At 37.2% G+C, this 15,680-nt stretch overlaps 1 non-coding gene across 1 annotated transcript; it reads right to left on the reverse strand.

Annotated features, from left to right (window-relative positions):
* Positions 1 to 3,151: 3,151 nt before the first annotated feature.
* LOC146954993 (small nucleolar RNA R71) lies at positions 3,152 to 3,258 on the reverse strand. Its single transcript, XR_015025108.1, has one exon. It is a non-coding gene; the product is annotated as a small nucleolar RNA R71 (small nucleolar RNA).
* Positions 3,259 to 15,680: the final 12,422 nt, after the last annotated feature.

The raw sequence follows: 15,680 nt of genomic DNA on the forward strand, positions 1-15,680 counted from the left end.
TTCATTAGGTTTCCCTCCTGAAAATCCAATCCCTTTACCATTGTTTCTGTAAATGCTGTAAATCATTGAAGCAACTTTGCTTCTGTCAATACCAGATATAATGAAATCTTCAAGGGCTATCTCATGCTTGCTTAAAGACTTTCCATTACACTTTTCTTGTAGCTTCTGACAAAGATACTTGAGCTTCTCTTCATAAGTTTTAGACTTAATTGCACTTTTGGCCCCCTATCTTTCCAAAAGTTGCGATTACGGCCCCCTAACTAATTTAAATACAAAACAGCCCCCTAAGTATTGATTCTTTGGCAGTTTTGGCCCCCTGGTCCATTTTTGACCTGGTCTTTGCTGACGTGTAACCCACACCCCTTATGTTTGGTGCCACGTGGATATTATTTTATTTTTTATTTTTTTTTAAATTCATGCAGGCATTTTTTAATTAAATAAATTTAAAAAATATTAAAAATCAATTAAAAATCAGAAAAAAAAAATTAAAAATCCAGAATTATTCAATTTCAAGGATGATTAAGCCTTTAAGGATGATTTTTAGGTTAAAAATTAAAAGGAATGGAAAAAGGAATAGGCGTGAATTAACATGAAAAACACGACACAACATCATAATCTTCATGATGCATCAGCCAGGAAATTCATCAATTCCTATATCTCTTTTCATCCTTTGTTAAACTAAAACCCTATCTTACCCTTATTCTCTCCCAACCCTTCTTTCCCGTCTCTCAACCCTTCTTTCACATCTTCATGCCCAAATCTTGCGGCAGAGAAAAAAAACCCAGAAAATCAAACATTGAAATTTCTTGTGTAAATAAACGTTGGGAAGTGCTCGCTGACCATTGATATTCCTGTTCGAACAATTCATGGGTTTTTTGGGTTAATATTTTTAGTTGGGTTTTTGAAAAGAAATTAACGTAATTTGATGGTTGGGGGTGGAATATTTTGCCCAGTTTGACGAAAACTCCGAATGAAGTTCTTAAGATCAGTATCCATATACTCAAAAACCAAATACAACACAGTTTTCCCTTCCTTGTTCTGTCCTTGTTTCACATCCAACAACCTAACACCAACAAACAAATACAACACAATTCTCCCTTCCTTATTCTCGAATGCTTCCTTCGCCGATAACACTACTGCGATTGTTTCACCGGGTTTCTCCATGATTGAATCGATTGAGAAAATTAGGGTTAGGGTTTGATCTGAAAACGGGTTTTTTGTTGAAGAAATGAAGATGAAGTGAAGGTCGGAGTTGGTAAGGGTGGGGGATTAGAAGAGCGCATGCTAGAGCGAAGTCTTTGATGGAGTTTGTTGGTGTGAGGAGAGTTGTGACGGAGATGGTTGATGAGTCATAGATTAGTCTAATTTAATGCTTTATTTAGTTTAGTTTTATTAAAGATTTAGTTTTATTTTATTGCATTTTATTTCCTTTTAGAATATTTTACTTTAAATTGCTTTTTATTATATTTTAGGAACGAATATATGGTGGAAGGTGTCTTGGAGCAAACGAAAGAGGACTGGAGCAAATACGGTGCAGAAATACGAAGATACGGGACAAAAATATGCTCCCACCAAGTCAGAAGCTTGGCACGGCCAGTGCCAACATGTGGCATGGCCGTGCCACCTCCAGAAGCCACTTTTGCTGCTTTTCTTCAAGCCCAAGTTACCCTGTTGCAGCTTTACTGTTTTGCCCTTTTAGTTGCTTAGTTTCTAAGTCAATTGTAAAGCTATAAATAGAGTAGCTCTCCACCATAAACATTCACCTTTTACTTTGCATATTTTCAGTATTATTTCAATAAAGTCTTTATTTCCTTTTACTTTCTTTTCTCGCAATTTACTTTATCGCATTCTCTCTTCTTCCCCCATGTCTACGATGAACATGAGTGAGTAGACTTCTTTGTCTTGGGATCATTGGATAAGTCTAATGACGTAATCTGGATCATGCCAAGCCTTAAACCCTAATTATTTGTTACCTTAATTCCTAATCTAAATTCACTGTTTTAACATGAATTAATTATTATCAAACTGTGGAAGCGAACGCGGAGGGTTTGATAATGGTTAATTCATCATCACAGATATCAATTCATAAAGCGAACGCGGAGCTTTGATATCCGAACAAGTGAATTTAGACAAGGTTTGCGAAACATGAGAATAGTTTAGCAAACCTTGGGACACATAAAGTTTCGATCTTCAAGGGTCCCAAAGGCAATCACCCATGAGAATAGGTGTGGTTGTTGGAGGGATACACTCACTGACTTCGAGAGGAGCTGTGATATGCTAAAGAGAAACTTGTCCTTAGTAATTAAGATTAACGCATAATTATAAGTTTAAGGCTTGCTTGTGAAAAGATTCGTTGTTATGATGAACCAATGATCCCAAGGCTTTTTATTAATATTGTTATTTACCTTCAGCAAACAAACCTCCCTTTTACTAAACTTTTTCCTCCTCTAATCATTTTCTAAAAGTTAATTAGATTGACCAACTCCCTAGCGGAACAATACTCTACTTACTACTATTACTTCGATAGGCCGTGCACTTGCGGTTTGGCCCTATCAAGTTTTTGGCGCCGTTGCCGGGGAGTTAACTAACTTAATTAGCTTTTCTTTAGTGATTAGAATCCTCTATCTTCTTCTCTCTCTTTTTCTTTTTCTCTTTTTATTTTTCTGTTATCACTAACTTCTTGGGTTCTCAATTTTTTATGCGAAAAACCAGAAATCGAGTTGTAATAATCAACGAGATCAAAAGGTATTTGCATAAACGAAAGAGAGACGCACGAAATAATAGCATCATGGCCAATCGCACTCTCAAAGAGTATGCAACGCCGTCTACGGCTGAGCCACAAGCTGTTATTGTGTACCCAACGGTTGAGGATGACAACTTTGAAATAAAGCCTGCCCTACTTAACTTGGTGCAGGAAAACCAATTCTCGGGATCCCCCACTGAGGATCCCAATCTTCACATCTCTGTTTTCCTACGAATTAGTGGAACCATGAAGGAGAACCAAGAAGCCGTAAGACTTCATCTCTTTCCCTTTTCCTTAAGTGATAGAGCTAGCGCTTGGTTCCATTCCCTCGAAGTCGGTTCCATAACTTCATGGGATCAGATGAGGCAAGCATTCCTTGCCCGATTTTTCCCCCCATCCAAAACTGCTAAACTTAGGGACCAAATTACTCGGTTCAATCAAAAAGATGGGGAATCTCTCTATGAGGCGTGGGAGCGTTTCAAAGAAATTCTAAGACTTTGTCCCCACCATGGCCTAGAGAAGTGGCTTATAGTCCACACATTTTATAATGGCTTGTCTTATACCACTAAGATGTTTGTTGATGCAGCTGCAGGTGGAGCACTTATGAACAAGAACTATACGGAGGCTTACGCCCTGATTGAAGACATGGCTCAAAATCACTACAAATGGACCGACGAGAGAGCCATCACTAGTTCTTCACCCTCCAAAAAGGAGGCAGGTAAACACGAAGTCTCTACCTATGATCACCTTGCTTCTAAAATTGATACACTAACTGAAAAACTTGAAAAACTCAATGTTAGTGCTATCAATTCTGCCTTCTTGTGAAATATGTGGTATAACTGGTCATGCTGGTGTTGATTGCCAACTAGGTAGTGCTATTAATGGTGTTGAGCAAATGAACTATGCTCAATACAACCAAGGGATGAGACAAAATCAAATTTTTTATAAAAACCAAAATCCCTATGGACAAGTAGCACCACCCGGTTATGCAAACAACCAAAGATTCACTCAGAAATCCAATTTGGAAATTTTGTTGGAAAATTCTATTGCCAACCAAAACAAACAACTTCAAGAACTTAAAAACCAAACCGGATTTCTGAATGATTCTCTTTCCAAGCTCAATACCAAGGTCGATTCTATTGCTACTCACTCTAAAATGCTTGAAACTCAAATCGCCCAAATAGCCCAACAAGTGGCTACCTCTTCCCAAACACCGGGAGTCTTTCCTGGTCAAACCGAAGCCAATCCCAAAGCCCAAGTTAATGTCATATCTTTTGGGGGTAGTAAGTTAGGCAAAACTTTTGCTAAGGTTAAAAACATTGGGAAAGAAAATGTCAAGCCTTTAGGTGATAAAGTGGTGATAGAAGAAGCAAAACCACTTGAAGAAAACAAAACTCCATCCCCCTTAAATCTTGATAAGCTTAAACTAGAGGGTAAGTTTGAAAAATTTGTTAACATACTTAGGAAGATTTGCATTAAACTTCCCTTTGCTGAAGCTTTGTATAGGATGCCTCTATATGCCAAGTTTTTAAAGGAAATTTTTTCAAAGAAAAGGGCTATAGAGCATAATGGGACAATAGCCTTGGCCAAGGAAACTAGTGCAATCATTCAAGAGACACCCCCTAAGCTTAGAGATCCAGGTAGCTTTGCCATACCATGTGAAATTGGGAATGAAACCATAAACAAAGCCTTATGTGACTTAGGAGCTAGTGTTAGTTTGCTGCCTTTATCTCTTCTTAAAAGGATAGGGATAGGAGAGTTGAAATCTACCGAAATGGAATTAAAATTAGCTGATTGTCTACCATGAAACTTGTAGGATTTGTTGAAGACATACCGGTTAAAATAGAGGGGATATACATCCCAACTGATTTTGTAGTCGTCGACATTGAAGAGGACGATGACGTCCCGATAATCCTAGGTAGACCTTTCTTAGCCACTGCAGGAGCTCTTATAGATGTTAAACTTGGTAGGATTGTCTTTCAAGTGAGTGATACTATGGTAGGATACGAGTTGGAAGGTGTTATGAAAGGTCCCGCTCTCTACTCTTGTTGCATGCTTAACGATCATGTTGTGAAAGAACGTTTTATAGCGTCATCTACACAATATGATATCTTTGATCCATTCTAAGGACTCTTTCTAACCGTCAAGCTAATGACACTAAAAGAGCGCTTCGTGGGAGGCAACCCACGCATTTATTTGCTTTAGTTTGTTTGTTTTCTGTTGTTTTAAGTGTTTTGTAGGTAATTGTCCGAGTGTGATTCAAGAAAAACTGAAAAATCTAAAGCCCCCAGGACCAGAAGGTTGGCACGACCCGTGCTAAGGCTGGCACGGCCGTGCCAGGTCTTTCAAGCAAAATTGAAGCCCTAAAGTCAGAATGTTGGCACGGCCCGTGCCAAGGGTGGCACGGCCGTGCCCGACCTCTAGCCCCTATATACTCACATTTTTTCTCTTCTTCTCCCTCATTCACAAACCACAACCTTCTTTCATCTTCTAAACCTCTCTCTAAACCTCCATAACTATCAAACCTCAAACCTTCATATCTCCACCAAATCACTCACTTCTTTCACTAAAACAATCACAAGCTTCATTACAAACACGAACCACCAATCAAAAACAACTTTCATCCACTCAAACACACAATTCACCAAAACCCTAATCTTTCAAAACCCAACCCAAACACCACAAAATCTTGACCAATCTCTACATCTAAACCCATAAACCTTCCTAAAACATAAAACCCAACCCTAACCTTCACCTAAAACTCAAGGTCAACCAAAGGTCAAGGTTCAATGGCTTCAAGGAGAAGTGGCAAGGAGCAAGCAAGCTCTTCCGGAGGTCCTCCACAAAAGAAAAGAGCACCGGCTAAAAATCATGGCATCACCTTCAAGGATAGCAACCAAAAAGAAAGGTATAAAGTTCTTATCACTAAACCTTTGCATCCTTGTAGGTACCCTGATTCTCATACTATGAATGTCTTAGAGATTAGGGACAATGCTTTTGAATTGCTGAATAGATTAGGATGGGGTGAGATGCTTAGACCTATGAGGGGGTATGAAAATTTTACCTATGAGTTTTTAAGTTCCATACAATTCAAGAAAGATAAGTTGAATTTCGATGACCCCGATCATAGAGTCTCCTTCCGGCTTTTGAATATTGATTACGAGATGTCCCTTGAAAACTTTTGCAATGAAATGGGCTTCGCAAATGCGGGGTTCATACATGACTCTTGGAATCAAGCTCTAAAGCTGGAAGACTATGACCCTGCTAGCTTTTGGAAACGCATCACCGGTTTAAATCAAAATGTTTCACGTTCCAACAAGGCTAGTAAAATTCACAACCCAGTCCTTAGGTACCTTCAAAGGGTAATGGCTTGTACCATTTGGGGTAGGAAGGAAGTAGGAACATGTATGACGGATGAACTCTTTATGCTTTGGGCTATGCTTCATAATAATCCCGTGAATACTTGTTTTTACATGCTTGACTACCTTGCCTCAATAGGAACTAAGCCTAATCTTGTAGCTGACATAGTGGTCGGGGGGGTTATCACATTCATTGCTAGGAAGTTTGGAATAAGTGAGGAAGAGGGGATAAAACCAATTGAGGGCAACAATAGGCTTAACATAGAGACTCTAATCTATATGAAAATCATCAAGCTTCATCCACCCATGCAATATGCCCTTAAACTCAATGTACCTATTCTATTTTTGCTTCCTAACCCATCTCGGACTAACACCGAGGTGGAGGAAAATTTGTTGTATGTTGATAATGAACAGGTACATGAGCACAATGAAGAAGGAGAAGGTGCAAACTTGCACCATGAGGGAGAGCACCATGACCATGAATCCGGAGAGCTCAATAATGATGAAAGATGGGCATGGATGCGAACCGAGGTCGAGAGGATAACCACCGAGCAACAAAGGCAAGATGTAGAACTTTTGGGGCTGAGAAATGATGTCCAAAGGGGCAACCGCTTGTCGGAAGAAAACAATCAAATGCTCCGAAGGATGATGCACCAATTCAATCTCCAAGGTCCTCCATATGGACCTCAATGAGAAAATGTGAGCTTTCCTCTTCCTCCCTTCTCTCTTCTCTCTTTTCTCCTACTCTTCTTCTACTCCTTCTTTCTTCTTCTTCTACTTCTTCTTCTTTTAATTTCTTTTTTTTTCTTTGAATCATTGAGGACAATGCTTCCCCTAAGTGTGGGGGGGGGGGGGGGGGGCCTAATAAAGTGTCTAGAGTCGTAGTGTTCCCAAACTCCCTTGAACTTTATTCTTTTGTTTTGTTTTTATAGCAAGAGGCATGACTAGTAGCTTATTTTTAATGTAAAATATGGCATAAATTTTTTTGTTTTGTCTCTTCTTTAAAGGTTGTTTCTTGTACATAAAAGTAGTTTCTTGTGTTTCTTGTGTTCTTGCTATACCCATATCATGTTTTATTGTGAAAATCTCCAATGAGAAAAGCACCCGGTTGCAATCCTTGAGTAAATGTATGAATAGGTATTTTAAGGAGCACGTTCTGTCTTTAGTGTTAACTTAGACCCTTTAAAGTCTTAAGAGTAAAAGTAGTATAAGTTTGTGTGGGAAAATAATAAATTGCTCTTAATTGTTATATTCTTCTTAATTTGTTAATGATAAATGGGGCGGGAGAATGGCACCAACATGTGGGGGGGAAGGATAATCCCTAACTTCCTAATTGTGGTGGTGACTCCCTAATTTGAACTTAAAGTGAAACAAACTCATCAATGCTAGGGGGAAAGGACAATTACATCCAAAAAAGACTTCCTATGCGGAGATGAAACAAATAAATAATTTTGCAGCACTGTTTAGGGTGATTTTGAATCTAGGAGGAAAGGACAATTACATCCGAGAAGACTTCCTATGAGGATAGATAGCCCCTAAGCATCTGCAGCCCCTTGTGCTTAATTGTTAAATTAATTTAATCTTAACTTGAATTCCCATCACTCTTATATGAAATGAAGAAAGGACTTTTCTCGGTTACTTTAGCATTAAGGATAGAACCTGTTCCTCATAATATCTGTCTTATACAGGAGCAAGAAAAAGGTTGGACTGCACACACACACTCACTTGAGACTTGATGTTGGGTAGAATAGGTTCATGAGAAATGTTTGAAACTGTAATTAGTGTACTTGAAGCAAAACCTTTCTTTTGAGGCATGTGTTCTTAATATTGCCATGATTAATCTTTTGTTGCTGCTATGTCTATTGCCTTTTGCTTGAGGACAAGCAAAGATTCAAGTGTGGGGGAGTTTGATGAGTCATAGATTAGTCTAATTTAATGCTTTATTTAGTTTAGTTTTATTAAAGATTTAGTTTTATTTTATTGCATTTTATTTCCTTTTAGAATGTTTTACTTTAAATTGCTTTTTATTATATTTTAGGAACGAATATATGGTGGAAGGTGTCTTGGAGCAAAAGAAAGAGGACTGGAGCAAATACGGTGCAGAAATACGAAGATACAGGACAAAAATATGCTCCCACCAAGTCAGAAGCTTGGCACGGCCAGTGCCAACATGTGGCACGGCCGTGCCACCTCCAGAAGCCACTTTTGCTGCTTTTCTTCAAGCCCAAGTTACCCTGTTGCAGCTTTACTGTTTTGCCCTTTTAGTTGCTCTCCACCATAAACATTCACCTTTTACTTTGCATATTTTCAGTATTATTTCAATAAAGTCTTTATTTCCTTTTACTTTCTTTTCTCGCAATTTACTTTATCGCATTCTCTCTTCTTCCCCCATGTCTACGATGAACATGGGTGAGTAGACTTCTTTGTCTTGGGATCGTTGGATAAGTCTAATGACGTAATCCAGATCATGCCAAGCCTTAAACCCTAATTATTTGTTACCTTAATTCCTAATCTAAATTCACCGTTTTAACATGAATTAATTATTATCAAACTATGGAAGCGAACGCGGAGGGTTTGATAATGGTTAATTCATCATCATAGATATCAATTCATAAAGCGAACGCGGAGCTTGATATCCGAACAAGTGAATTTAAACAAGGTTTGCGAAACATGAGAATAGTTTAGCAAACCTTGGGACACATAAAGTTTCGATCTTCAAGGGTCCCAAAGGCAATCACCCATGAGAATAGGTGTGGTTGTTGGAGGGATACACTCACTGACTTCGAGAGGAGCTGTGATATGGTAAAGAGAAACTTGTCCCTAGTAATTAAGATTAACGCATAATTATAAGTTTAAGGCTTGCTTGTGAAAAGATTCGTTGTTATGATGAACCAATGATCCCAAGGCTTTTTATTAATATTGTTATTTACCTTCAGCAAACAAACCTCCCTTTTACTAAACATTTTCCTCCTCTAATCATTTTATAAAAGTTAATTAGATTGACCAACTCCCTAGCGGAACGATACTCTACTTACTACTATTACTTCGATAGGCCGTGCACTTGCGGTTTGGCCCTATCAATGGTGGCGGTTTTGGGAGGAATGTATGGTGTTGCGGCGAGAGAGGATGCGATTGAGTTTGATAAGCGGAGGAGAGTTGCTTGGAGAGTTGAAGGTGGTGATTCTGAAAAGGGGTTTGATCTGAAAAGGGTGTTGCTTTGCAAGGGTCTATTTTCTTTTTCATTTTTTTTTAATTTCTTCCATTTTTTTTAAATTTCTCTAATTTCAAAATATCAGCAAGCTTTAAAAAAAATAAAAAATAAAATAATATCCACGTGGCACCAAACATAAGGGGTGTGGGTGCCATATCAGCAAAGATCAGGTCAAAAATGGACCAGGGGGCCAAAACTGCTAAAGAATCAATACTTAAGGGGCTGTTTTGTATTTAAATTAGTTAGGGGATCGTAACCGCAACTTTTGGAAAGATAGGGGGCCAAAAGTGCAATTAAGCCTAAGTTTTACAAATGAAGTCAAAGCCTCTAAGTGCCAATAGAGTTGATTCTTGTTGTTTCATCAAAACAACATATTTTTCTTTTAAATCTTTCAACTCATTGGTTCTAAGCTCAAAATGTGTAAGGAGTTCTTAAAGAGACTCAATAAGTTCTTCTCTGGGAATCTTAGAATATACCTCATTTTCATCTTCAGAGTCTGAGTCAGGATCTGCTTCTGAAGTCTCAGTAGCCACTAACCCCACAGCTACCTTAGCATCTTATTCAGCTTCTTCCTTTTCAGACCTAGATTCACTATCCAAATCTTCCCAGGTTGCCATTAAACACTTTTTAATCTGCGTTCTGAATTTCCTTGTGTTGAAACTTGATTTCTTTGACTTGTCCTTTGATTTCTCCTTCTGAAGATCAGGGCAATCAGCAATAAAGTGTCCAGGCTTCTTACAGTTGAAGCAACTCTTATGATCTTCTTTCTTGGAGCTCTTGTAGCTGTAACGCCTCCTTTATATTTAATTATTTTAATTAGTTTTACAATATATTTATATGTATATGAGGGATATATGATTTGTTGAGATTAGATGTCTTTTTATAATTTAGTTAATATATTTTGTTGAGTGATATTTTGTTATGTTATATGTTGGTATTTACTAGCATAATATATTTGTTAATTGTTATAGATATATATTTGTTATTTGGTGTATTATTATATATTTAGTAGAGAAATATTAATTATTAGAATATGAGAATTATTAGTGTAAGTAGAATTGGGGGTTATAATAGAAAGAAGAATAAGTTGTTGGGCCCAAAATAGATTTAGAAAGAATAGAAAGGATATAAATAGAGGAAGCTAGGTTGAGAGAATAGTTTACAACATACGTTCAGTTTTGGAGAAAAAGAGGAGAAAAGAGAAGAGAAGAACCTAGGAGAGAAGAAGCTGCGATTTCTGCATATTAAGGTGAGGGTGAGACTATCTTGCATTAATATTAAGTTGTTAAATCACTAGATTACATCTAACAAGTTGGGGAGAGTTTGTGAGATTAAGAGGATTAGGGTTTATGAGCGATTTTGATGATTAGATGATGAAGAACTGTAGAATTGAGGAGAGAATCATAAACAGACCTTAGATATCCCATAGGAATGTTATTAGAAGTAGTTTGATGGTTAGAAACATGAGAATAGATGAAAAGTTGAGATTTTTAGGATTCTGCCCGAGCCTACTGTCATCGCTCGCCACTGCGAGCAGAATCGCTCGCCATTGCGAGCTAACCCAATGAACTCGCCACTGCGAGCAGAATCGTTCGCCATTGCGAGTACCCCAGATGCTCGCCACTGCGAGCAAGAACACTCACCATTGCGAGTAATGTTGTTAGTTGCCCAAATTCGTTTTGCTTGCGATCCTTTCGCACGTGTAGTAATGAGTGATCCTAGAATTAAGAATGAGGGTTGTTTAGACTGATTAAAGCTGCACATAAGCCGAGTTAGGTGATAGTGAATATTAGCAAAGAAGTATTGGTTTATAAGTATTGTTTATGATGTTTTTTTTTATGATAAGTTGATATGATTCATTCCTTTAATGATGATATGATATTCAAGCACTGTTATACGTTGCATTTGTTGTTGTTTTTTGTTGTTGAACCTTGATAAATTGTTGTGAACTGTCCATATGCTATCTATGTTGCTGTTGAACTTTAATGAAGTTGTATAAGTCGGTCTAAGTTGTAAATATCCAAGAAGTTGTCTACATTAATGGAATTATGAGAGATGTTCATAATGTTGTCTAAGTTGTAGAAAGTTGAGTCCATTGCATACTCATATAAGTTGGTTGAGGGCTTGATGCCCTGGAGCTTTTGCTCACTATGTCGGGGGTTTGATGCCCTGAAGAGCCTATTTACGCTTATATAAGTTGGTTGGGAGCTTGATGCTCTGTATTGGTACCAAATGCATTTGCATATCAAGAGGTTTTTGCGATGATTTAAGATGTTAAGATGTCAAGTTGTCGAGTGTCAAGTTGTTAAGATGTCAAGATGTCACGTTGATAAGTTATTAATGAAGTGCTATGATGAATGAAGACGAATGATTATGACATTTATGTTGATGATTGATTATGATGTTATATAATTTATGATAAGATGTTACGTGAATTATGATATGACTATATGTGATGTTTTATGAATATATTTATGATGATGCATGATAACGTTGTGTTTGTACTTAGGATGCTATAAGTTGATGTTTATAATTATGTTGATATATGAAGTGATTACGAATTTGATTATGAAGTTGTTTCCGGTAATGCTATGTTTTGATAATGATACTTATGTGAATTACATGTTGATGCTTATAATTAATATTGATGCTATGTGATGATGGTTGGTGACTATTATTTGATGTTATATAATGATGTTTAAGATTAGTAATTGATGATATATGAAGATGTTTATGATTTGTGTTATGATAGTTTATGACTAATGTAGGAAGATTAATGATACTAGTTAAGGAAGTTTAAGTTGTTAGATATGATTAATGAGTTATAAGATATTTAAGTTGTTGAATGTGCTTTATATGATTTATATGCTTAATACTTTTGTTTGAGAAATCTCACCCCTCTGCTTGGAAATGTTGCTCTTCGTATGGGTAACTTGCAGGTAATCAAGATTAGCTGCAGTCGTGGGTGGCTATCTCTCACTGTGTCCTTAGGTGCTCTGATACGTAACGGGATGGGGATTTTGATTCTATTTTTCTGTTCCTTTACGTATTGCTTTTGAAGTTTAAGAATTATTATTGAACTAAGATTTATGAGACTTTTATGATGAGGCCTGCGTGCCGAGACTATTTCTATTGTTAAACTAAATCCGCTGCGAAGTTTCTTTAAATATTACGTTGATGAATTTTTGAAGGATAAATTATTATCTATTTTGTTAAGATTTTATGATAAAGAGATGTAGCATTCCGTTTATGTGACTTACTCTGATAATTTATTATGAAATTTTTACGTTGGGAAAACGGGGTGTTACAGTAGCCACCTCTCTTACTCAGAAACTTCATGTTCTTCCTCGCCAGATACTCAAGCTTGTTGGAAAGCATAACCATCTTCTCAGTAGGATCTTCATCAGAGTCTCCATCAGGTGACTCATCATCAAATTCAATAACTTTAAAAGCTTTTGATGATTTCCCTTTAGATGGTAGAGCAATAGATTTACTCTTCTTAGCATGCTCATGTTCATTAAGACTTATCTCATGAACTTTGACAGAGCTGACAAGATCTTTAACACTCAAAGTGTTTAAATCTTTAGCTTCCTCAATAGCTGTAACCTTAGGTCTCCATCTAGCAGGAAAGCTTCTTAGTATCTTGCTAACATGATCCGAAGCAACATAACTCTTCTTCAGTATTTGTAGTCCAGAGACTAGGGTTTGAAACCTTGAGTACATCTCCTCAATAGTTTCATCATCCTTCATCTTGAACAACTCATACTGATGAACAAGCGTAAGAGCTTTTGCTTCTTTGACTTTCTTGTTGTCTTCATAGTTAGAACAGAGAGAAGCAAACATTGCTTTAGCATTGGATTTGTCACTCATCTTCATATACTCTGCTTTAGGTATAGCAGTGACAAGTGCTCCTCTGATAATATGATGCTTCTTGTAGAGTTTCTTCAGAGCAGGAGTGTGTTTCTTTCTGTCAACAACAACTCCTTCTTCATCAAGAACCAAGTCACCAACACCATCTTCAAGTATGTCCCATAGTTCTTCATCTAACCCCATGACATAGCTGTAGAAGTTGGTTTTCCACCAAGAAAATTCTTCAGGATCTCCATTGAACTTAGGAATCTTTCCAAAGTTAGACTTCTTGTTGTCACCATAGTCAAATGGAACAGCATTGTTGTGCGCAGGTCCAACATTAGAGGATTCACCAGACATGTTTTTCTCAGACCAAGGCTCTAGATACCAATTGAAGGTGAGAAAAACACAAGAAGGGGGGATTGAATTGTGTTAGCTTTTTCTTCGTTTTCTCTTAAGCTGAAACTCACTGTTCAGAAGCAAATAGAGACTGCTTCTAAAGTGATGTTCAGAACTAACTTGCAGCGGATAAAAACAGAGAGAGAGAGAGAGAGAGAGAAAGAGAGAGAGAAGAATGACACAAAGCAATTATACAGGTTCCTTCCACAAATCGGAAGTAGTCCTGTCCCCCTTGCACTTCCAAGGAGAGTTCACTATAATGTAATATCTGATTACAACTGCTCACTGCTACAACTAGCAAGAGACTTCAAATTGCTCAAGCACACAAGCAAGAGACTTCCTATGCTCCTGAACACAATCAAGAGACTTCTAATGCTCAAGCACAACTGCAAGAGACTTCTAATTAAACAGAATTACAAAGAAAAATGTTTGAGGTTGAACACTTGATATACAATCAGTGGTGTTCACAATACAAATCAGATACGGACTCTTAAGACTCTAGAATTTCTAAGATATGTACTTTGAAACAGAAATTCTAAGTGAACTTTGAATGCAGAACAATTTCAGCAGAGTGTTGGCACTTGTAAATTGTTGTTGAGTCTGATTACCATTCTCTAAGTCTTCACTCCTTTATATAGAGGTGTGAAAGAGAAGTTGTGAAATTGCCTGCACATCAAAAAAGGGTCGTTTGAAGCTTAATCAATCACCAATGATCTTTTGCCTGATATGGTAGTTGTCTTATGAAGGATCAATTTGAAATGCATTCCCATTGTGAAGGAACGTCGTTGCAGGCAGAGCTGTTTTTCTTGTCTTGTAGCAGAGACAAAGCAGAGTAGTGGAGGTAGTGGTTGTACACTTCGTACAATTGTACTTTTGTCAACGCTTTTTGAAGATAAGCATCCATTGCCTTTAAATCCATTCAAAATGACCGTTGCTTTATATTTTCAGTCTTCTGCATTGCTTAGACGAGTTTAAATCCATTGAACAGCCCTTGAAGCTTTAAGTCTTGCATCTTCTGATGAACTTCAGCTTCTGGTGATCTTTAGCTTCTGATGAGATGCTTCTGATGAACTTGCTTCTGATGACGTCATCACTTCAGGAGCGCTTTGTCTTCAGGAGCACTTTTGACTTCAGGAGCACTTCTCTTCAGACGCTTTAAGCTTCCTTTTTGTTGATTTCTTAGCTCTCTTTTGTTCATCCAGAACCTATTTAAGATGTCAAATTTTGTCTATGGTCTTGTACACTTGAACAAATATTAGCTAGTCCAATTGACAATTTTTAATATCTTGTTATCATCAAAACTCTCAAGGTTCATTGTTAAACACATTTTGTTCCAACAAGAATGACATTACTGGCTGAATGGAGGGGGGAGAAGAGCTTTTGCTGCACGGCTAAGGAAGATATCCACCTCGACCGGAGTGGATGGGAAGTTACTTCGTAAACGTGTCGAAGAGGAGTATGAAGTTGAAGATGGTAATCCGGCGGGGTTTGGCGAGCATGTTGTAATTTTGTAACATTACCCCTTAAAAGAAGGAATGAAATAATAGAGGGAAGTAGTGAAGATCATAAGACTTTATCAAAAGGTTTGAAAGGATCATACAGCTGAATCAAAAGACATGAAAGGCGGATCTTGAACCAATTATTTACCGGCAATAACATTATTATCTTGTAATTTCCATGATTATTAATACATTATAATTTATTTTTCTCTTATAGCTTTTGTGTTCCTTTATAAATGAAGCCGCTTTGTTCATTATGGGATGAAACCTTTGCATATTTTAATTTATTTTTAGTGACTTTTTTAAATATTTCAGCGATTACTATAAGAGTAGTCCATATATTTTTTATTTTTACCACTTACCGTCAGTTTAGCCCCCTTCTCTAATAAACTAGTTGATGTACATTTTACCACTTTTACAGCAGGGTCCCATGAATGGACGACGCGTATTTTACAACAAAACTCTGCGTCTCACATAAATATAAATATGTACATAAACTTGTAAACCACAACATAACCATTTACCAAACCTGTTAAGTGTGTTATTCATTAAACCATAACATTTAGGATTACATAATTTGGCAATGTTGTATCCCATGTAACTGGTCATTAATTGTGATT

The sequence above is a fragment of the Medicago sativa genome, chromosome 1 (genome assembly GCF_051527215.1).
Source record: "Medicago sativa cultivar Bolivia chromosome 1, Bolivia_mono, whole genome shotgun sequence".
Lineage (NCBI taxonomy): Eukaryota > Viridiplantae > Streptophyta > Magnoliopsida > Fabales > Fabaceae > Medicago > Medicago sativa.